Source organism: Lolium perenne, chromosome 4, assembly GCF_019359855.2.
Source record: "Lolium perenne isolate Kyuss_39 chromosome 4, Kyuss_2.0, whole genome shotgun sequence".
Classification (NCBI taxonomy): Eukaryota; Viridiplantae; Streptophyta; class Magnoliopsida; order Poales; family Poaceae; genus Lolium; species Lolium perenne.
This window is the reverse complement of record NC_067247.2, coordinates 56,361,456-56,385,465: the sequence shown is the minus strand read 5'-3', so window position 1 is coordinate 56,385,465 and position 24,010 is coordinate 56,361,456.

Here is a 24,010-nt window from a genome sequence, read left to right as displayed (position 1 = left end):
GACAATTGCATTAAGTATTGCGCGTAATGTAACTAGTGACTACATCCTTGAACATAGCACTAATGTTTTATCCCTAGTGGCAACAGCACATCCATAACCTTAGAGGTTCTTGTCACCCCTCCAGATTCACGGAGACATGAACCCACTATCGAGCATAAATACTCCCTCTTGGAGTTACTAGCATCAACTTGGCCAGAGCATCTACTAATAACGGAGAGCATGCAAGATCATAAACAACACATAGATATAACTTTGATAATCAACATAACAAGTATTCTCTATTCATCGGATCCCAACAAACGCAACATATAGAATTAATTATAGATGATCTTGATCATGTTAGGCAGCTCACAAGATCCGACAATGATAGCACAATGGGGAGAAGACAACCATCTAGCTACTGCTATGGACCCATAGTCCAGGGGTAGACTACTCACACATCACACCGGAGGCAACCATGGCGGCGTAGAGTCCTCCGGGAGATGATTCCCCTCTCCGGCAGGGTGCCGGAGGCGATCTCCTGGATCCCCCGAGATGGGATCGGCGTTGGCGGCGTCTCTGGAAGGTTTTCCGTATCGTGGCTCTCGGTACTGGGGGTTTCGTCACGAAGGCTTTAAGTAGGCGGAAGGGCAAGTCAGGAGGGGGCACAGGGGCCCCAGATGACAGGGCGGCGCGGCCAAGGGGGGGGCCGCGCCGCCCTAGGGTTTGGGCACCCTGTGGCCCCACTTCGTTTCGTCTTCGGACTTCTGGAAGCTTCGTGGAAAAATAGGCCCCTGGGCGTTGATTTCGTCCAATTCCGAGAATATTTCCTTACTAGGATTTCTGAAACCAAAAACAGCAGAAAACAGCAACTGGCACTTCGGCATCTTGTTAATAGGTTAGTTCCAGAAAATGCACGAATATGACATAAAGTGTGCATAAAACATGTAGATAACATCAATAATGTGGCATGGAACATAAGAAATTATCGATACGTTGGAGACGTATCACATACTGAGGGAAAACTTGCCGATGTACGCATCACACCTTCCTCTTGGGGTTCCCAACGGACGCGTGCTGTACGCGTATCACTTAGTAAAGATATCGGCAACTTAATCCTTTGAAGAGATGAATCGAATTTGTAGTTGCTCCCGAGACACACACTCGTGGACGAAGTGAAAGTCTAATTCAATGTGCTTTATCCTTGCATGGAAGTCTCAGTTGGACGACAAATATGTAGCACCAATACTGTTACACCACAACACCGAAGGCTGGGTGGGAACAACACCAAGCTCATGCAGTAACGACTACATCCAGAAAAGCTCAATTGTAGCATTAGGAAGGACCTTGTATTCTGACTCCGCGCTAGACCTGGAACTTGTAGCCTGCTTACGTGCAGTCCAGACGATAAAATTTCCTCAATAAAATATAGCATATCCCCCCGTGGATCACCGATCATCCATACTGCCAGTCCAGTCTGCATCTGAAAAGGCGGAAATCAGTGTAGAGGAGAAAAGCCGAAGCTGCAGACCACTATCAACACTGTGGCGAACATAACGCATAATACGTTTAATTGCAGACCAATGCGGCGTACGAGGATCATAAAGATACTGACACACCTTGTTAACAAAAAATGACATGTCAGGACCTGTCACTGTGAGATACTGAAGAGCACCAACAATGCTACGATATTAGGTAGCCTCCTCAGAGGAGAGGGGATCACCATCAGTACTGCAAATATGCTCAGAAGACGCCATGGGCGTAGTCACAAGAGTACACTTCAACATACCAGCAAGCGCAAGGAGCTCAAGGGCATATTTTCTTGTCGAAGAAGAAGACTACCAGATGAGGGTAAAGAAACCTCAATCCCCAGAAATAATGCAGAACACCAAGATCCTTCACTGAGAACTCAGACCGAACCTGACCGATCAAAATTTCCCCGCAAGCCCGTGAACGCCTCCATTTCCATTGTTGGTCTATTCCTATCAGCAGCCTCTTCCCTCTCCTGCAAACTTCAATTTCCCCGCAAGCCCGTGAACGCCTCCATTTTCATTGTTGTTCTATTCCTTTCAGCAGTCTCTTCTCTCTCCTGCAAACTTCTTCTATGGTAGGTCACAATCTCTATGTAACTAGCAAAAACAAGCCAACCAAGAAGGTAGAGAGCTTCGTTCCTATGGCCGAAAGTAAGGGTTGAAAAATCTCTCGTGGCGGAGCTTCTCAAAGATGTCGTTGGTGCGCAGGTCCTACGACATCTTCGAGGAGCCCGCCCCAACAAAATTTTCACGCAACCCCGTGAATGCATCCATCTCCATTGTTGGTCTATTCCACTAGTGGAGATAGAGGGGGCCATGGCTGGGTAGCAACAAAGTAACATGTGTATGCTACTCGTGCACGTGGTCATAGTCGAGGGAGATAGCTAGGGTGAGAGGAGCACCTGCTCGGTTGCTCCCAGTTCATAAGGAAATTAATGGACAATGACCTCACACACTAGAGGTGTTGTCAGTCAAGTCGTCAACTGAAAACCAGAGCGTGGGCTTGTTTAATGGTTTGAATAGTTATATTAATTATTTTACAAAATAAAAAATAATTTTGGATTACTTTTTCAAATTCAAACAATTTTCATGTTCGATGTTTGTTCAAATTCGAAAGTTGCAACAATTATTCAAATTTATATTCAAACACTTATCAAATATTCAAAATTATAACAGATTTAAAAAAAAAGTGTAGTTTTGGCGCAAATAAAACATAATAACCGAGACTAAAGGAGCAGCTCCTTTAGTCCCGGTTGGTCAACCGGAACTAAAGGTCGGGAGCGAACTGGGCCTAGAGGTGGCCACGTGTCCTAGCCGTTGGAATTAGCAATAGTCCCGATTCAAATCACGATCGAAAGTAATGCTCCTTGTAGCTCCGAATAAAAGACTCATTTTCTATTTTTCTATTAGTGAAGGCTTTTTTTGCCCTCAAATCGCGTTTTCCCAAACTATATATCCGCGTTTACTGTTTGCCGTTTAAGAGCCCTCTAGAGATGCTCTTATGGGGCGGTGACACGACGAGGCAGACTGCACACGCTGCTGGTAGTTGCGGCGGACAGCTTGATCCTCAAACGAGCTGAAGGCTGAAATCGAGTTTACAAGTTATCAGATGTAGTCCTTGAGAACTTCCCGGTTCCGTGTTAATCTCGAATTAGAATTCTCGGTGATCAGCCTCTACGTGGACAAAGAGGAGTCCCCAGGCTCGAGGAGTCCAGGGTAATAATGCTAGGCTTACGGGATCACAGGTTCATAAGAAGACCCACGCCCCTTCCTCCTTCGACGTTCCTACACATGAACAACCCGATGATGTCGACCCAGGAATCCCTCCCGGTGGATCTCCTGCTAGAGATCGTGGCGCGCGCTGACGTTATGACCCTCATCCGCTGCGCTGCCACCGGCAGGATCCTCCGTCACGCCATCCTGGAACCGGCCTTCCAGCGCCGCCTCGCGGCAGACGACGCCTTTGACCCTGCCCTCCTCCTTGGCGTCTCCTACCTGGAACGCGATTCTGTCGGAGATGTCTGGACCCGACGAGTCATCCAGAGCCCGGCGACAACCCAGCTCCGCTCCCGCCTAGACGATGATTGCCTCCAGAGCCCTTTCCAGCCCGTGGCCTCCGGAGATGGCCTGCTTGTCTTCCGCCGGCGTCTCTATTACGAGATCCAGCTGCGCACGTGTGACGTGTTCACCGGCCACGTCACCCATCTCCCACCCAGCACATTTCCCAACGCGTCGTTCCGTGACCACCATGTCGTGCTCTGCAGCGTCGACGATGCCGGCCGTTCCTTCGAGCTGCTCGTCGCAGACATGAACATATGGTCCTACCGGACATTCTCATCCAAGGAAAACATATGGAGCGACACCCGCCAAGTCAGGCTCAGGCGTCTTGTCCCTCATTTAAACCATCAGCAGTGCGGCTCCTACTGCTCCGCCGTCATCGGCCGCACCGTCTACTGGCCCTTCCATGTCAATGTCATGCACGACCGGGACCAGATCCTCGCTCTGGACGTCGACGCGGGGGAGGCGACAGTGATGGAGCTCCCGCCGGGCTGCTCCTCAACCTCAACCTTAACAAATCGCCTGCTCCTGGCCCGGGTGCGCGGCCGACTGTGCGTGCTCGTAACGGAGAACCACGGGATAGCCATGTGGACACTGACGCCGTCCGTGGCAGCGACAGGGACGTGGAGCCGGCAGGTGGTGATCAGCAAGCTGGAGATGGCGAGGCAGGTGGGTTTTCTGGGTTCCGACCCATCTCCGACGTTTAGTTTCGAGGCGTTTGGAGGGAGGAGTGGTGTTGTGATTCTGAGATTGTTCAACCAAGGTCTATATCTTCTCCGGCTCGACCTAGGAACAATGGAGAAAACACCTCTAGTCACCTGGCTCAGTACACTCGGACATGCACGGTCCCTCAATCAACTGCTACTGCACGAGGTTGATTTGAACTCGTTGCTGCAAGCCATGAAACAGTTCTGAACACACGTACTTGCTACTTTGTTCTTCCTCATGCAAGTTATATATTCATCCGTGAAAAACTTTCACTGTATTATATTCATTGGACATGAAAAGTTATTCAGCAATGTTGCACTCCAACCTTTCCGAAATTGTGAAGTACACAAGGTGCTAGGCAACTTCAGAATAGGTACTTATATGCCAAATATACCATTTTGGGTTGTTAAATATGTTAGGAGTGTTATCACCAGAATTTGACCGGATCAGAGGTGGGCCGCGATCAAGATTGGACTTAAAGAATATACATGGAAGAAATACGTGAACCGGCCTTGTACACGAAGTTTGGGCAGTTTGCCCTTGTATCCGTAAATATAATAGGATACGTGTCGGTTAGTTAGAGTTTGGCTCGTGCGCGGTTGGGATTATTCCCACGTTAGAAAGTCTACGGACTATAAATATGTATCTAGGGTTATTGAGAAAAACAACAATCACGTTCACCACAAACCAATCTTGGCGCATCGCCGACCCCTTGTTTCGAGGGTTTCTTCCGGGTAAGCATCATGCTGCCTAGATCGCATCTTGCGATCTAGGCAGTATACGTTTATTCGTTATCCATGCGTTGCTCGTGCTGAAGCCTTGTTGATGGCGAGCAACGTAGTTATCATAGATGTGTTAGGGTTAGCATTGCTTTACCGTGCTACATGTTTTCGTCCATGCAACCCTTAGACGTTTAGCCGTTCTTACACCTTTCTTAGGTGTAAGGGCGGCACCTTGCTTGATCATTGTTTAGTAGATCCGATCCGTTATGATCGCTCCTTGATTCATCAAGGATTAGTTTAATATCTGCATAGTTAGGCCTTACAAACGGGTTGAATGATCCAGTAGCACGCAGGGTGTAGTTTGCTAGCCCTAGATAAGATGTTCCGGGGATCAACTTACTGTTGGTTTTTAGGCCTTGTCTAGGGTCGGTTTATGATCACCGTGCGTGGCTGCCAGGCTCAATCACGAGTAGGATGTTCCGATTATGCGGTGAAAACCCTAGATCGTCGTAGGTCGTTTTAGCTTTGTTTTGATCAAGCAGGACCACCATGCAATCGTAAACCCCATACGAGTCATGGGTGGATCGGCTCCTTGAGCCGATTCACGGGATAACCTGAGAGCCGATCGAGGCTCGTATTTAATGTTTACGTGTATGCCATGCAGGAAACTAAGCGAAGTAAATCCATCACCTTCCTGATCAGGTATAGATCAGGTGGCACGCCCTTGCACCAGCATCGGGACGTGCGTACCAGGAGCTTTGCGGGCCGTTGCTCGGAGGGACCAGGGCCAGCCGCAGCCCTAAGGTTGTTCCCGGCTCTTCGTGTTGCTAGCCGTAGCTCGCCGGTGGGTTTCGGACGCCAACACATTCTGGCACGCCCGGTGGGACAGTCTTCGACATCAACTGCATGGCCATCTACATCTGAGATGGCGGAAGGTACTCCAGTCACGTACGAGGATCTGCCCGAGGAGCTCAAGAAGAAGTATGACGACGTCAAAGCTATCCTCGAAGCCGACCTCATCGGCTCTTTCCACAGGACCCGCTCACACGGCATCAGGTGGAGAGGGTTCACACCTGAAGGCGCGCTCGATGGAGTGGACCTGTCCACCCCTTCAGAAGAACGCACCAGGTCCTTGCGTCAGGAGATCAATTTCATGGTAGCTCATTCGCTACACCGCCATTCTGAGAGCCTGGTGAACACTTTGGAGCGTGTCGCCCTTCGGGTGCTCCATGAAATCTTGAGGTATCAGTACTCTCCGTCAGGGCCTGCTCTAGGGACTCACCAAGGAGAGCTGCCACTCCAGAGCCGACCACCGCTGCCGTTCGCGCTGGCAGCACCAGAGGTGCCGAGTACACCGGCATTTGTCGTCTACAAGATCGGTGGCGATCCTAGCGATTACCAGTTCTTGTATGAGGCGCCTAAGGAGATCCCTCACGGATACACGTGCACATACGTGCCAGACAGCAGTAACTGGGCACTCATGAACCAGGCTGCAACAGCAGGGATTTCTGGAATAGCAGGAGGAGCTTCTGGATCAGATCTTGAGAAGCAGACGTGGCTAGCTAAGTATGCCACTCCGACGAACCTCCAGAGCTCAACTCCTGTAGCTAGCTCAGATCTTGAGAAGCAAGCTTGGCTAGCTAAGTATGCCACGCCAGCGAATCTTCAGAGCTCCACTCCTGCAGCTAGCACTGCGGATCAGATCAGCACGATTTTGAGAGACCAGTTCGGCATGGTGCCGAAAAGAAGGGCAATCGGCTATTCCAAGCCGTACCCCAACGACTACGATTTGATCCCACTACCACCCAAATATCGGCTCCCTGAATTCTCCAAGTTTAGTGGGTCAGATGGCTCCAGCTCTATCGAGCATGTAAGCCGATATTTGGCGCAGCTGGGCACTATCTCAGCTGCAGATGCACTACGCGTGAGGTTCTTCGCACAGTCCCTCACAGGATCGGCTTTTGGGTGGTACACATCACTGCCACCAGATTCGATCCGGACTTGGAAGCAGTTGGAGGAACAATTCCACATGCAGTATCACTCAGAAGCTTCCGAGGCTGGCATTGCCGATCTAGCACAAGTACGTCAGAAGCGCGGGGAAACAGTGTCAGAATACATCCAGCGCTTCAGGGCCGTTAGGAACCGATGCTATTCGGCTCGTTTGACTGAAAAAGAAGCACTCGAGTTGGCGGTGGTGGGTCTCGCATCACCGATCAAGGATATGGCTTCCCAAGCAGACTACCCATCACTGGCGCATATGGTTCAGAAACTGTCATTATATGAACAGCGCCACCCAGAGCTGTACCAGGACAAATTCAAGCGTGCAGTGGTCCTGGTTGAGACAGAGGAAGATGAAGGGTCTGCGGGAGATCAAGAGGTAGCAGTGGCTGAATGGACTCGGGGGGCAACCCCCGTGTCCTGCAAGTGGGTTAAGCCACAAGGTCCGCCCAGAGGTTTTGACTTTGACGTAACTAAAGCTGAGCAAATTTTCGACCTCTTACTTAAGGAGAAGCAGCTGAAGTTACCCGAAGGCCTCAAAATCCCCACGGTACAGGAGTTGAACGGAAAGCCATACTGCAAATGGCATAACACGTTCTTCCATACCACCAACGACTGCAGGGTGTGGCGTCAGCAGATCCAAATGGTGATAGAACAAGGACGTCTAATTTTCAACCAGTACGCCATGAAAGTCGACACACGCCCCTTCCCCGCCGTTAACACGGTGGAATACGCTTACCCCGAGGGGTGCCAACCAGGTTTCTCGTTAAGCATTAACATGGTTGAGCCTGGGCACCACTCTGGTAAGAACAAAGGCGAGGGCAGCCGCTCTCGTAGCAAGGACAAAGAGGAAGCCGCTCCACGCGATCGGCTCCGGCACGATGGCAAACGCTACATCACAGAGGGAGAAGTGAAGAATGTGCGATATCAACGACCTCTCTCTGATCATCTCCTCAATAAATATGTAAGTCAGTACGACCAGCGCCGGCGGTACAACAACGACGATGAAAGGGATCGTCTAGCTAGCAGGGACGCCAGGAGAGATCGTCGGCATGATCGCGATGAGGAGAGATACGAGCGCCGTGCCAAGGAAAGGTCAAGAGAACAAGACGACGTGGACAAGCACTGGGACTGTCCTTTCTTCAAACACTGCTGGGATTCAGGAATGAGCCGATTGCCTACAATCGGCAACTGCCCAGAATGTAGACAGAAGAAGAAGGGTGCAACAGACGTGTCAGTGTTCAAACGTCTAGGGCCTCTCCCATCTAGGAACAAGCAAACTGAGTCCTCTCGGGAAGAAGACCTCGAGGAGTTAGAAGATGACTACGAAGAAGAAGAGGACAGGTACCACCGGCCAAGGTGGTGCCCTGATGGACTCAACCGTTCCCAAAAGCGTAGGGTTCAGCGATTGCGTGGCTTGGAGGAAGCCGAAAGGTTATACCTGCACACGCTAAGGAAGGCGCGGCCTGACCTGGCCGCGAAAATTCAACGAACCCTGGACGAAGAGGGTCGACCACAAAAGATGGAGTGACGCCCCAAGCAAAGGAAAGCCGATGATGAGACATCAGCTAGTACAAACATGGTGTTCATCCTTCCAGCGGAGTTTTGTGCTCCAGGATTAGACGAAGCACCTGTGGCACAACTTGACTGCGGCCCACGGCCGGTTATCTTTGAGAAGCCACGTGAAAGAAGCTACAAACACCTGAAGGCCCTGTACTTACGAGGTTATATCAATGGGCAGCCTGTCAATAGGATGCTGGTGGACACCGGAGCGGCAGTCAACATCATGCCATACTCCATGCTACGTCGGTTGGGACGCTCTAGTTCGGATCTGATTAAGACCAACGTTACATTGAGCGATTTCAACGGCCAAGCATCTGATGCACAAGGTGTTCTGAACGTGGATCTGACTGTAGGGAGGAAAACCATCCCTACGACATTTTTCATCGTCGATAGCAAGAGCACTTACGCTATCCTGCTAGGGAGAGATTGGATCCACGCCAACTGTTGCATTCCATCTACGATGCACCAATGCCTAATCCAGTGGGATGGAGATGAAGTAGAAGTCGTCCATGCAGACGATACAGCCGAGGTTTCAACGGCTGGCATGAACGTTTGGGAGACGGAAGACCAAGAGCCACTCTCAGGCATCACTTTGGACGACTGCGAGTATATCGACGTGTCAAAAAACGGGGTGAGGCTGGTCTTATCCACTGGCCTAACTGTGTAACAAGAGCAAATTCTATGAACGTACATGGGATGGCCGATCCTTGTGATCGGCCCCAAAAAATAAAAAGTAATGATCTTGTCTCAAGCATTTCACGTAGTCATAGTGAAGCACGAACAAGATGTAAACCTCTTTTGAGCAATGCAATCAAGATGGGGGCCGATTCCAGCAATCGGCCCATATTATCCTTGCCACACGTTTTCCCTGTGTTCAGTGTCGATCTAACAGGTGATGGAAAGCTAGGGTATGGGTTTACATCGGCTGATGAGCTAGAAGAAGTCGACATTGGTCCTGGGGATAAGCCACGACCAACCTTCATCAGCAAGAAGTTAGATCCACATCTCAGGAGCCAGATGATAGCTCTATTAAAAGAGTACCCAGATTGCTTTGCATGGGATTACACAGAGATGCCTGGTTTAGACAGGAGCATCATTGAGCATAGGCTCCCTCTCAAGAAAGGATTTCGGCCATTCCAACAACGAGCACGTCAGATGAAGGCCGAAATCCTCGAAGAAGTCAAGAAAGAGATCGAGAAAATGTTAGCCGCCGGGTTCATCAGGCCATGCAGGTATGCTGAATGGATCTCCAGTATTGTACCTGTGGAGAAAAAGGACGGCCGATGGCGTGTGGCTATAGATTTCCGAGATCTCAACAGAGCCACTCCAAAGGATGAATATCCAATGCCCGTGGCAGAAACATTGATCAACGCAGCTGCTGGCCACAAGGTGTTGAGTTTCATGGATGGCAATGCCGGTTACAACCAGATTTTCATGGCCCCAGAAGATATACACAAGACTGCATTCCGAGTACCAGGATCAGTAGGCTTGTTCGAATATGTGGTCATGACTTTTGGTTTGAAGAATGCCGGTGCAACGTACCAACGAGCCATGAATTATATTTTTCATGATCTGATCGGCAAGTTGGTGGAAATCTACATCGATGACGTGGTGGTCAAGTCTGTCTCCATGGAAGGACACTTGGATGATTTGCGACGCATCCTAGACCGAACTCGGAAGTTCGGACTCAGAATGAATCCAAAGAAGTGTGCTTTTGGTGTGACGGCCGATCAGTTCCTAGGTTTTCTTGTTCATGAACGAGGGATTGAGATCGGCCTGAAAAGTCAGGAGGCAGTACGTACCATGCAGCCGCCTACCACGAAGAAGGAGCTCCAACGTCTGATCGGCAAGATCAATTTCGTCCGGCGATTCATCTCTAATCTCTCAGGACGAATTGAGCCGTCCATGGCATTGGTCAAGATTAAATCTGATGACGAGTTTCACTGGGGGGCAGAACAACAACAGGCGTTTGATGAGATTAAGCGGTATCTAACAACACCGCCTGTGCTAGTTCCGCCTCAGCAGGACAGGCCGTTCTATATCTACCTGTCAGTAGCTGACACGTCCATTGCTTCAGTGGTGGTGCAACTCTACGAGGGCGTTGAAAAGGTTGTATTCTACCTCAGCAGAAGGATGTTGGATGCAGAGACAAGGTATCCTGAGGTCGAGAAGTTATGCCTCTGCCTGTTCTTCACCTGCACCGAGCTCCATCACATCCTTTTGACGGCAGAAATAATCGTCATATGCAAGTCAGACGTCGTTAAGCACATGCTGTCGGCTCCTGTTTTGAAAGGCCGACTTGGTAAGTGGATGTTTGCGTTATCGGAGTTTGATCTCCGGTATCAGCCTGCAAAAGCAGTCAAGGGACAAGCGTTGGCCGATCTCATAGCTGAACGGATCAATACTAATATAGCAGCACTATCTATACGTGCATGGGCTATGTTCTTCGATGGATCGGCTTGTGACGATGGTTGTGGCATCGGCATTCTGCTCGTGTCGCCTCGGGGGGCAACATACTCCTTCTCCATCAGATTATCGACCCCTTGCACAAATAATGTCGCTGAGTATGAGGCAGTACGCAAGGGACTGGAGTTGCTGCTGGAAGCCGGGGCAGAAGCGGTGGAGCTTTTTGGAGACTCGAAGTTGGTGATTTCCCAGCTCACGGACGAATACAAGTGCGAGAGTGAGTCGCTCTTCCCATATTGGATGGAATGTCGTGAGCTGATGACACATTTTCGGTACATCAATTTCAATTGGGTCCCAAGATCTCAGAATACCGATGCCAATGATCTCGCGCAAATGGCGTCAGGGTACAAGGACATACCAGATGGGTCAGAAGTTCAGGTGCAGTTCCTGAAACAGGATGATTGGAGAGCCGATATCTTCAATTACTTGAAGGATTCGGCTCGGGGGGCACCTAAACGGATAAGATACAAGGCCATGAAATATGTCCTTATAGGAGATGACATGTTCTACAGGACGTTGGAAGGGTTACTACTCAAGTGCCTGGGACCAACTGAGTCTAATCGGCTCTTACATGAGGTGCACGAAGGCGCCTGTGGAACTCACCAATCGGCTCATAAGATGAAGTGGCTGATTAGGCGATCAGGGTTTTATTGGCTCACTATGCTTGAGGATTGCTTCAAGTACTACAAGGGATGCCAAGCGTGTCAGATGTTCGGGAAAATTCAGATGGTACCCGCATCAGCAATGAACCCCATCATCAAGCCTTGGCCATTCCGAGGTTGGGGCATGGATATGATCGGCAAAATCCATCCTGCGTCGAGCAAAGGCCACGAGTGGATCCTGGCCATTACAGATTACTTCACCAAATGGGTGGAGGCCGTCCCTATGAAGAAGGTAAAATCAGAAGATGTTATCAAATTTGTGAAAGAACACGTCATTCATAGGTTCGGGATTCCCCAAACAATCACGACCGATGGAGGTTCGGTCTTTATTTCTAAAGAATTCAGAAAATTCTGCGATGACATGGGGATTAAGCTGATCCGATCATCTCCATACTATGCTCAAGCCAACGGGCAAGCTGAAGCGTCTAATCAGAGCCTGATCAAGCTGATCAAGAGGAAGATTGACGAGAACCCTAGGGTGTGGCATGAAACACTGTCAGAAGCTTTGTGGGCCTACCGCATGTCATGCCATGGAGCCATAAAGACTTCGCCTTACCAGCTCGTCTATGGGCAGGAAGCCGTATTGCCTTGGGAAATCACGGCTGGATCAAGATGTGTCACGTTTCAGAATGATCTAACAGCTGAAGAATACGCATCTCTGATGAGTGACACTATTGAGGATGCAACGGAACTTAGACTTTGGTCGTTGGAAAAGATTAAAGAGAATAAAGCCAGGGTGGCTCGTGCATACAATAAGAAGGTGAGACCAAAGGAGTTCCAAGTTGGTGATCTAGTGTGGGAAGCCGTGTTGCCATTAGGAACCAAAGATAAAGCATATGGCAAATGGTCTCCTAATTGGCACGGTCCATAGAAAGTCGTTCAAGCCTTGAAGGGTAATGCATACATGCTGGAGCAGCTGGACGGCGCTAAGTTCCCAGTAGCTGTCAATGGTCAGCATCTCAAGAAATATTTCCCAAGCATGTGGGATGATCAGTAAAATGGGGGCCGATTCAAGAAATCGGCCAGTAAAAAAAAATTTATATACAAATCATAGCCGATGCGCAGACATCGACTTGAGAAATATAGATATCAGTACAGCCGATGCATGGACATCGACTTTAGAATAATGAAAAAGCCGATGCATTACCATCGACTCTAGACAGAACAAGCTCAATTGAGCAGGTTAACAGGTCAGGTTCAAGCCAGAGCCCATGGCATTTGAGATGATTTTCTCGATTGGATTTGCTGAATCTGTGCGTTTGTAATTTGAGGTTGGCGTGGACACAAATTGGATCTGTTGACCGTGTGAACAGGCAACTTTTATGGCTTTAGAGCATGTTTATGGCATAAGCCGATGCCCTGCCATCGGTTCTTTGTGCATTGACTTCATTTGACAATCGGCAAAATCGACAAAGAAGCCAAATTAATTGGGGAATATTTCTTCATTAATAAAGGATTTCTTACAGAGAAAGAGCCGATTGCTCAAGGAAGGAAGAACAAAAGAAGGGCCTATTGGCCAATCTACTACTACTAGGCCTATACTAGTGGATCCTAGTCTACGGGCCGTTGCTGCCCTCGTCGTCGTCGGAGCTCTCGTCGGCGCTGCTGCCGGTGGGCTCCTCGTCACTGCTCCAGCGGCCCCCAGGGGGGGCCTCGTCATCTTCATCGTCGACGTCGTCGTCGTCGTCGTCGTCATCATCATCTGACCCGGCGCGGAACCGCTTCGCCGGCGGGTAATCCTCGAGGGAGTCGGTGTCGTCGTCTTCCTCCTCCTCTTCCTCGGAGAAGGTGTACCCGTCCCAGGAGAACAAGTCATCCTCGCTCTCCGATTCCAGTTCCCCATCGGCGAGGAACTGGAGCTCTTCGTCTCCGCTGGTCAAGGACTTGTCGTCCTCGGACCAAACGGAGGAGGCGTGGTCCTCCTAGTCCCACTCTTCTGGGGCGCGCTTGTTGTGCGCCGCCATCTGAGCAGCCACCGGGTCCCACTCCGGCATCGGCTCGCGAGATGAGGAAGAATCGAAGAACACCGACGAGCTGGAGGAGGATGAAGAGGAGAAGGACTGGGAGGAGAGATCCGATGAGGCGGAGGAGGAAGAGGAGGAAAACATTGCTCTGGATTGGGAATTTTTGGGTGCCGATGGCCAGAACAGAGCAAGGGGATGAAGAGGCGAACTATTCGGCGCGGTTAAATAAAGGGGATATAGTGGAGATTCAATGCCACAGCAGTTTCCGAGGAGGTGGTGCCCAAAGAAAAAAGAAAACAACGGTCAAATCACGCGGAGAAGTTGAGAAGGCAGGGCATCATGATGAAGGATACTGCGACGGTTTTGCTCTGTCACGACATGACCCGACGAAGAAAAAGTAGAGTGATTTTGGAATTATCAATTCCAAAACCAGGGGGGCATGTGTTATCACCAGAATTTGACCGGATCAGAGGTGGGCCGCGATCAAGATTGGGCTTGAAGAATATACATGGAAGAAATACGTGAACCGGCCTTGTACACGAAGTTTGGGCAGTTTGCCCTTGTATCCGTAAATATAATAGGATACGTGTCGGTTAGTTAGAGTTTGGCTCGTGCACGGTTGGGATTATAAAGTCTACGGACTATAAATATGTATCTAGGGTTATTGAGAAAAACAACAATCACGTTCACCACAAACCAATCATGGCGCATCGCCGACCCCTTGTTTCGAGGGTTTCTTCCGGGTAAGCATCATGCTGCCTAGATCGCATCTTGCGATCTAGGCAGTATACGTTTATTCGTTATCCATGCGTTGCTCGTGCTGAAGCCTTGTTGATGGCGAGCAACGTAGTTATCATAGATGTGTTAGGGTTAGCATTGCTTTACCGTGCTACATGTTTTCGTCCATGCAACCCTTAGACGTCTAGCCGTCCTTACACCTTTCTTAGGTGTAAGGGCGGCACCTTGCTTGATCATTGTTTAGTAGTTCCGATCCGTTATGATCGCTCCTTGATTCATCAAGGATTAGTTTAATATCTGCATAGTTAGGCCTTACAAACGGGTTGAATGATCCAGTAGCACGTATGGTGTAGTTTGCTAGCCCTAGACAAGATGTTCCGGGGATCAACTTACTGTTGGTTTTTAGGCCTTGTCTAGGGTCGGTTTATGATCACCGTGCGTGGCTACCAGGCTCAATCACGAGTAGGATGTTCCGATTATGCGGTGAAAACCCTAGATCGTCGTAGGTCGTTTTAGCTTTGTTTTGATCAAGCAGGACCACCATGCAATCGTAAACCCCATACGAGTCATGGGTGGATCGGCTCCTTGAGCCGATTCACGGGATAACCTGAGAGCCGATCGAGGCTCATATTTAATGTTTACGTGTATGCCATGCAGGAAACTAAGCGAAGTAAATCCATCACCTTCCTGATCAGGTATAGATCAGGTGGCACGCCCTTGCACCAGCATCGGGACGTGCGTACCAGGAGCTTTGCGGGCCGTCGCTCGGAGGGACCAGGGCCAGCCGCAGCCCTAAGGTTGTTCCCGGCTCTTCGTGTTGCCAGCCGTAGCTCGCCGGTGGGTTTCGGACGCCAACAAGGAGTGTATGGTTAGTTAGACTAGATAGCTAACCAGGCTTATCGAATAGATCAACAAGGCCTCTTTAGATGTATTTTTGCAAACTTGTCGAGCCAAACTCGAGGTTGTTTGAGCTTAATTTGTTTCTTCATAAGAACAAACATTATTATATTTTACAGCATACCATCACTTTTTATCAAAGCTGAGCTTAATCTACACTTGTGTGTACAAGCAGTGATTTAAGGCGTTCCCCAGCTCGAGCCTTCGCGAGCTTTGTTCTACTAAGCTCAAGCCGACCCTTCGCGGCTTGCTCAAGCGGGTGTAAACGTAACAAGGATAGTTGCCCGACCGGATGTGCCTCGATGGGTAGGAATCTTTCTATTATACGTATACATATACAAATATGTATTCTAACACCCTCCCTCAATCTTAACTAATGAAAGATTGAGATTGAGCTTACAATGCTCATATAATGGTAAACGAAGTGGCTTAGTAAAGTTATCAGCAACTTAATTATTTGAAGAGATGAATCGAATTTATAGTTGCTCCCGAGACATATGCTCGTGAACGAAGTGAAAGTCTAGGTCAATGTACTTTATCCTTGCATGAAAGACTGGGTTGGACGACAAAAATATTTCATGGCTTGCAGCAACGAGTTGTCATCTCAAGTGTTTCTATTTGTTAAAGAGATGAGGAGTTAAAAGTCATCATCGTATGGGCACTATCCTTACTGCTGCTACATTCGGTAAGTAATCTTGTTCTCGCTTCTAATAAAATAGAGACCCAGTTAAGGGGTCATCTCAAAACACTTGCTGTTTGGGTCGCAAATAATTGAGTTATATTCATCCCTTTATCACAGAAAATGGCTTGGCAACATACATTCCTTGGCATCCTGGTGTTTCGAATATCAAAGATATGATGCTTGATAGTTATACAGCGCCCCAGCAGGTTCAGTTCGTCCAGTGGACAATAGCTCTTTTATTTCTTAGCTTGACAGGCCGCATACAATGCATGTTGCTCTCAATGGCATTAATTTTGTACTCCATGATACTACCTCTTTCATCCTGCAATGGGCTGCACATTTACCTCAGGGTCACATCTGTTCCTTGTACCCCAGCAACATGCCGACAACTGAATATTGCCAGGTGAAGTGTATATGGAGTGTTTCTAGCTACACGTGATGGACTAGTTGAAATACCAATACTACCCTCACATAACTATTAACCACTGGTAACTCCATATTACCTACATATCCTGCCCAAATCCATGCTGCTGCTTTGGCTCACGATCTGGGGAGGCGTCCGACCGCGGATCCGGCTGCGTTGTGTGAGTCGCGTCGGGTGTGGAGGAGAGGGGCGAAGAAAATTGCGGGTGGCGCCAGAGCAAAGGGAGTCCGAGCGCGTGACCAAAGCATTCGATGGAGATTGGGTGGGAGAGTAAAATTGTCATATGAAAAATATGTAGGACGAAAGCTTCGACCGGAGGAAACAGAATCGGTTCTTCCTTTTAATATAGTAGATATAGAGATTAAAACTTTGTGGATTGAGAAGGTGGTCAAGAGTAAGGATATCCAGGTTGTAAAACTCTCGGGGGATGGCTCTTTTAACACCGGTCATGGCACAGCCGAATGGCGTTGCATGATCAACATGGTAATGCTATCTTCACAGACTATCTGTTTCAGAAACAATGCGGCATTCCCTTGGAAGCGGTACATGGAAGGATTGGAGTTGGCGCTTCTTTCAATTATTGTTGAGACTGATTGTTCCCAATTAATTGCTTGTACCAAAAATAAATCGCAAGATGCATCACCTCTGCCTCATTTAGTCTGAGATTAGGGCTGGTCACAACCTCGGTAATATGGCAAGAATTGATCATTGTATTGTTAACCGGTTAGGCTCAGGACACAACGATGCTCTCCAGATCCTCGAGCAAAATGGTCTTCTAACCCTCTGTGAGTACTAAAGCTCCTTTCTATCATCAGCTAACTTCCAGATCCTGGTGCATTGCATCGCTGCTGCTATTGTGTTGTTTTAACGTGGATCAATCAGTGAGTCACTAGTACATGAGAATATATCCAAGGTGAAAAACTTGACCGGAAGCTCGTAAAATATATAATTACTACACCTCCGGACGCAAACGCGTCCGTCCGCTAATGACGTGCATGCACAGCCCTCCCCCGCGGGAGTACAAAAGAAGTCCGTCCCTGGTATTGACAAGAAACAGAACAAACGTTGACCAGTTGGTTATCAGCGCTTATCACGCAGTCCATATTGAGCACTCGGATGGCTTATCACGCCGTCCCCATTGAGCACTCGGACATGCGCTAGGTGCAAGGTTCGAACACCGTCCAAGGAAATTGTCAACACAGACTCAAACTAATCAAACCGGACAGTTTAGCAAGTAAATCCAGTGGTTGGACTGCCGCTCCACTTAGTTCTTTTTTCTGTTGAGTAAGTATATGTGCACTTTTTTCTGTTGTGACAAGCATATGTAAAACCGAACTACCATACATACAACTTGGTGATAGCCAAGGGCAGCAACAGTCATTGTATGAACATCAGACAACAAACGTTGTACATATAGCATTACTCTATGTAAAACAGTGACCTACTGTTGTGCTGGACAGGTTAAGGAATGATCGGTCAGATATATGTATAGCTTATCCACGGATCCTGAGAAACGAATCACATCACCAACACTCTGCAGAGTGTAAACCTATTCGAATAGCCGCGTCCGCGGTCATGGACAGTTGGAAAGGCCATACTGTTCCGTCATCAGAATTTTTTCCAAAAAGGTGACATGTGATGGGTGACTTATGAATTGAACTGGAAAGGTGACTTTGACTTGAATCACAATAGAGTTGTGGGAATAACACTAATGTTCCCAGTTGAGTTAAGTTAGGAAAATGAAGAGTCTTTGTTTACTAAATGCTTATAAAATAAAATTGGCTTTAGGCAAATGAACCTAGAGCTTAGAATCATCTTACTAAAACTTATAGTACTTACTCTAGTATTAGTTTGCGAGTACTTTAAAGTACTCACGGTTGTGTCCCTGGCTATTCAAATAGCCAGACTGTGAATAGGAGCACTACTACCACGAAGACCGATAGCAGGACGTCTACGATAACTAGGACTACTCCTGACGTCAAAAGTTGCCTGTGGAGCAGATGGACCGCTACTACGTTTTTTTCCGATGTGTGTGTTTTGTAATTGATCATTAGATTAACTATTATTGTGATCATGTGATCCTTGTTGTAAGACAATTATGAGTTGTAATGAATGATGTTCTGTGATATCAATCTATTATGTCTCGCAAAAACAATATTTCTGGAATTGCGATATATGACATAATAGGCATCCGGACTTAAAAATCCGGGTGTTGACATTTATCTTGATCTGCTGACCATTGCACCGCAGCTTCAGTTTTGATTGACATAGGGTGCAAAACGGCTCTTTTCAGTACAAAGCACGGATTAACTAGCTAGTACACTAGCAAGCAAGCAGGCTGGTGGATCCATCTGCTGCCGTGCTTACACGCTGCTGCTAGCCAGGCAGATGGTGCGCGCGTTCATGTCAGATGGATGCCGGTGACCACGAATTTATGGTGCGCGTGTACTGGGCAACAGCAAAACAGCACCAACACTCAGACGTGCTCGACCAGTCGTAGAATCACCATTAAACTCCACAACACTCAGCGGGTTCTACACTCACCAAAATATAACACCATTTTTGCTTCGTCATATCACATAATCGATTACAACGACGCCGATCACAATGTGATAGATCAATCTAACCGGATTGACGGAAAATGTACAGGATACAGGAAACGAGTAGAGCGGCGGGATCTGGGTGGTCGGTCTCGTACCGTACTCTCGTGGGTCCTCATTCCAAGCACGGAAGTGCAGGTCCGGCGGCATCTCGTCGGAATCCTCGGAATTGTCGCCAACGACGCCACCCAAGCCCCCTGCGTGCTTCGTCGAGGAGAAGAAAGCGGAACTAAATCGCACTAACCCACAAATTTCGCTATTACTATGCCGCGAACAGGTAAGTACCCAGAAAGATAACTGAATAATCTCAGGAACCTACTTGCAAAACTGCAAATCGGGACTGCACTCCACCATGGCACCATTTCGGCATGTATTGACAGTTTTGCTTTAGATTAACAACTTGTTGTACTGCGGTTTCACATTTTACAATTTACTGTACTAATCTGCACATGAGGTGAAGTTGTTGTACTGCTGATGTAATTAGCTCTTTATAACGCGAAAGAGTCAGCCAGTTGAGTCTTCCATGCCAGGTCTTGGCCTTGTCGTACCGTCAACTAACATAACCAGTTTGAGGTGAAATTCTGACATCAGTATGAGTAGAAGCAAACTTGCTGCAGGATTGAAATCACGATTATTCGCCAGCAACAATGGATGAATAAATAGATTAATGATGAACCACATAAGATTTCACCAAGGATTGTCAATTACGGTTTCAGCTAGTGAACGAGCTTCTGTACCCTGAGCTGCAGCTCCCACATCATCCGCGACCACTCGCGCTGCAGCGCCCGCAGCATGTCCGGCCCGCGCAGCTGCCCCGCTGTCGGCTTCAGCGAGGCAGCGGGCCGTCGTCGACCCCTAGACGACTCCTCCAACTCGACTGGCTCAATTTCGTCGTCCCGCGCGTCTCCAAAGAAGACTCCTGGCAGGCACCCTGTTGTGGAAGCGGGCGACCGGCAGCAGTAGCGAGTATGATGGGGACGAGCAGTTTCAGACTTTCTGCTCAATCAGTAAGCTCCGCCTTAGATCACTCTAGGCGGCGACGCGCCTCCTTGATTGGCTCGCCAGCACGGCGGTACATGCGTGCAGGAGTGGACTCGGCCCCTTGCATCTCTTCTTCCTCCGACCTTTATTGCGCCCGCGGATTCTGCCACCATGGACTCCCTCGCCGGCCCGTCCCCGATTCGTCCAGCATCGCGTCGTCGGACCTGCGCCTGCGACCAGCGGCGGCGAGCTCTAGTTCCCAGCCGCGGAGGCTCCTATTCCTGCCTGACTTGGTGCCCTCACCGGAATCTTTTATCCATGTCCTCAAGCTGCGGTCGAACGAAATCTCCGCGAAGGGAAGGTCGTGTGCTCTGTTTCTCGGAGTCGCCCCCAGCTTTCACTACACCACGGTATAGATATAGGGGCACTTCTCCTAGTGGCACTTGTCAAAGTGCCCCTAATAGTAGCCAATTAGTGGCACTTTTCCGAAGTGCTCCTAATTGTATACCTATTGGGGCACTTTTCAAATGCCCCAATATGTGTATACCTACTAGGGCACTTTTTGAAGTGCCCCAATAGATGCATACCTTTTGGGGCACTTTTAAATGCCACAATTGATCATTTGGGGCACTTTTTCAAATGCCCCAATATGTGTACACCTACTAGGGCACTTTTTGAAGTGCCCCAATAGATGTATACTTTTTGGGGCACTTTTAAATGCCACAATTGTTCATTTGGGGCACTTTTTCAAATGCCCCAATATGTGTACACCTACTAGGGCACTTTTTGAAGTGCCCCAATAGATGTATACCTTTTGGGGCACTTTTAAATGCCACAATTGTTCATTACTGGGATAAAACAATGCTATAGCTAGCATATAGTTATCAGGGATATAAACATAACATTAGCATATACAAACATCCTATATCAGCCACCAGTAGCATTGGTAATCCTATAGTTAACAGGGATTGTCAACTATATACTAACATTGCAGTTCATTAAGACTTCAAAGCTGATAGAAAGAGGAAAAGCTGCACATGGAAGCAACATTCCATACATATATATACTAACATTGCATAGTAGCAGTACTTAACAGTAGCATAGACACATAGCAGTTCATTTCTAATAGTCCATACTTAGCAGTACTTAACAGTCACTTAACAGTCGGTACTTAGCAGTCCATTACTTAACAGTCCATTACTTAACAGTCCATTACTTAACTAGATTACTTAACAGTCCAACATTTCAAACTAGCACAACAGTGCTATGAGAAATGCTACCACCAAACCAAAATGTTACCACTGGCACCGTTGGCACCGTCTTCATGCTTCCAGGGGGTCGATGAGAAGCCAAGGGTAATGGCCCTTCTTATCGACAGAGAAGCAGAAGATGTAGACGCAACCTTCTTCTAAGCCGAACCTCCTTACAGCCTTCGCCCAGCCACTTGTCAGCATTGCCCTCTTTAGATCTATTCCTAGCCTCATCTTGACATTGTAGTACTTCTTATATCCCGCACATTGGACTGGTAGCTCAATTGCATCACTGAGGAACTTCTTGAGGTACCTCTCTGTGAACTTTGCGAAAAATTCCTTGCAAAATAGAAACATTTGAGAATCATTAGGAAAGAATATTTGTATTCTTCCTAAAGTACTAGTATATTTGTCTGCTTCTTTACATCAGGAGAAGAGGCACAACTAAAATTACACAATTTGAAGAAAAAACAAGATTATATAAATAGAGATTGTCTGTCATATATAAACTACTAGAACAATGTCACCTAAGAAAACAACAGATCAACAAGTAGCACATGATCACCTAAGGAAACAAAACAGATCAACAAGTAGCACATGATCACCTAAGGAAACAACTGTTGCTGCCAAAACCCACCGGCGGGCAGCGACGGGCAACACCGTAGAGCCGGGAACAACCTAGGGCTGCGGCTGGCCGAGGTCCCTCCGAGCGACGGCCCGCAAAGCCTTCTGGTACACACGTCCGATGCTGATGCAAGGGCGTGCCACCTGACCTATACCTGGTCAGGAAGGTGATGGAGATGCCTCGCTTAGTTTCCTGCATGGCATACACGTAAACATTAAATACGAGCCTCGATCGGCTCTCAGGTTATCCTGTGAATCGGCTCAAGGAGCCGATCCACCCATGATTCGTACGAGGTGCACGAATATATGGTGGTCCTGCTTGATCAAGATAAAGCCAATGAGATCTACGACGATTTAGGGTTTTCACCGCATAATCGGATCATCCTACTCAGGATTGGGCCTCGCGACCACGCACGGTGATCATAAGCCGATCCTAGACAAGGCCTAAAAACCAACACGAGGTTGATCCCCGGAACATCCTGTATAGGACTAGCGAACGACACCCTACGTGCCGCTGGATCCTCCAGCCCTTTGTAAGGCCTAACTATTGCAGATATTAAACTAATCCTTGATGAACAAGGAGCAACCGTAACGGATCAGATCTACTAAATAATGATCAAGCGGGGTGCCGCCCCTACACCTAAGATAGGTGTAAGGGCGGCTAGATATGCAAGGGTTGCACTACGATAGCATGTTACGTGAAGAACTATACTAACCCTAACACATCTATGATAACTACGTTGCTCGCCATCAAAAAGGCTTCAGTACGAGCAACGCATGAACAACATGGAGCTTGTGCTGCCTAGATCGCAAGATGCGATCTAGGCAGCATGTTGCTTACCGGTAGAAACCCTCGAGACGAAGGAGTTGGCGATGCGCCGAGATTGATTTGTTGGTTGAACGTTGGTTGTTGTTTATTCCATAAACCCTAGATACATATTTATAGTCCAGGGGACTTTCTAACTTAGACGTGCACCTAACCGTGCACGGGTAAAATTCTAACTAATCGACACGTATCCAAATATGGTACAGATACAAAGGCAAACTAGCCCAAACTCAGCATAACAGGCCGATTCACGTAATTCTTCCATGTATATTCTTCAAGTCCATCTTGATCGCGGCCCACCTCTGACTCGGTCAAATTCTGGTGATAACACATGCCCCCCTGGTTTTGGAATTGGTAATTCCAAAATCACTCTGCTTTCCCTTCGTCGGGTCATGTTGTGGCAGAACCGTTGCAGTATCATGATGCCTTGTCTCCTCAATTTCTTGTAAAATCTGATAACTTTAGCACCACTTCCTTGGAAACTGCAATGGCTTTAAATCCCCATTAGACTCCTCCTTATTAAACTGTGCCGATTGACTAGCCTCCTTCATCCCCTTCCTCTGTTCTAGCTACCGACACCAAAAATCCTCTTTCCCTGTAGCAATGTCTTCTTCTTCCTCCGTCTCCTCCGGCCTCTCTTTCCAATCTTCTTCCCCAAGCGAGCCAATATCGGAGCCCGAGTGGGACTTCGATCTCATGTCAGATGGCGACATGCCCCTGACCGATGAGGAGGGCGACCTCCACCTCCTCGTCGAAGGGGAACTGGTGAGCGAAAACGAGGATGGCCTCCCCTCATGGAGGAAACCCACTTCCTCCGATAAGGAAGAGGAAGACGAGGATGTGGAGGAAGAAGAGGGGGAAGATGATTCCTCCTCCTCCGCTGGGTACCCGCCGGCGAAGCGCCTCCGTGCTTGGGCAGATAGTGAAGATGACGATGATGACGCAGAGGAAGAAGCTCCAGTCGAAGGCTGGGGCAGCAGTGACGAGGAGTTCTCCGGCAGTAGCGCCGGTGACAGCTACAATGCCGATGACGAGGGCAGCGAGGATTAGTGACATAGGATTAGTAGTATACGAGCAATCGGCTCTTCTTTTGTTTCTTTTTGAGCAATCGGCTCTTCATTGTAAAAAACCCTCCTTTGTTAATGAAGAAGTATTTCCAGTCAACTGTCTTGCCGATAGTCAAAGTCACAAAATCTCCAAAAAGAGCCGATGGCATCGCACCGGTCTCTATCATAAAACACGAGTAAAGTCGACCTAGCCGCCCTTCCAAACGGTAACCTGCGACCTCCATCTGAAAAGGCAAACTCGGATCCCCAAATCGCCGCCTGAGCAGTTC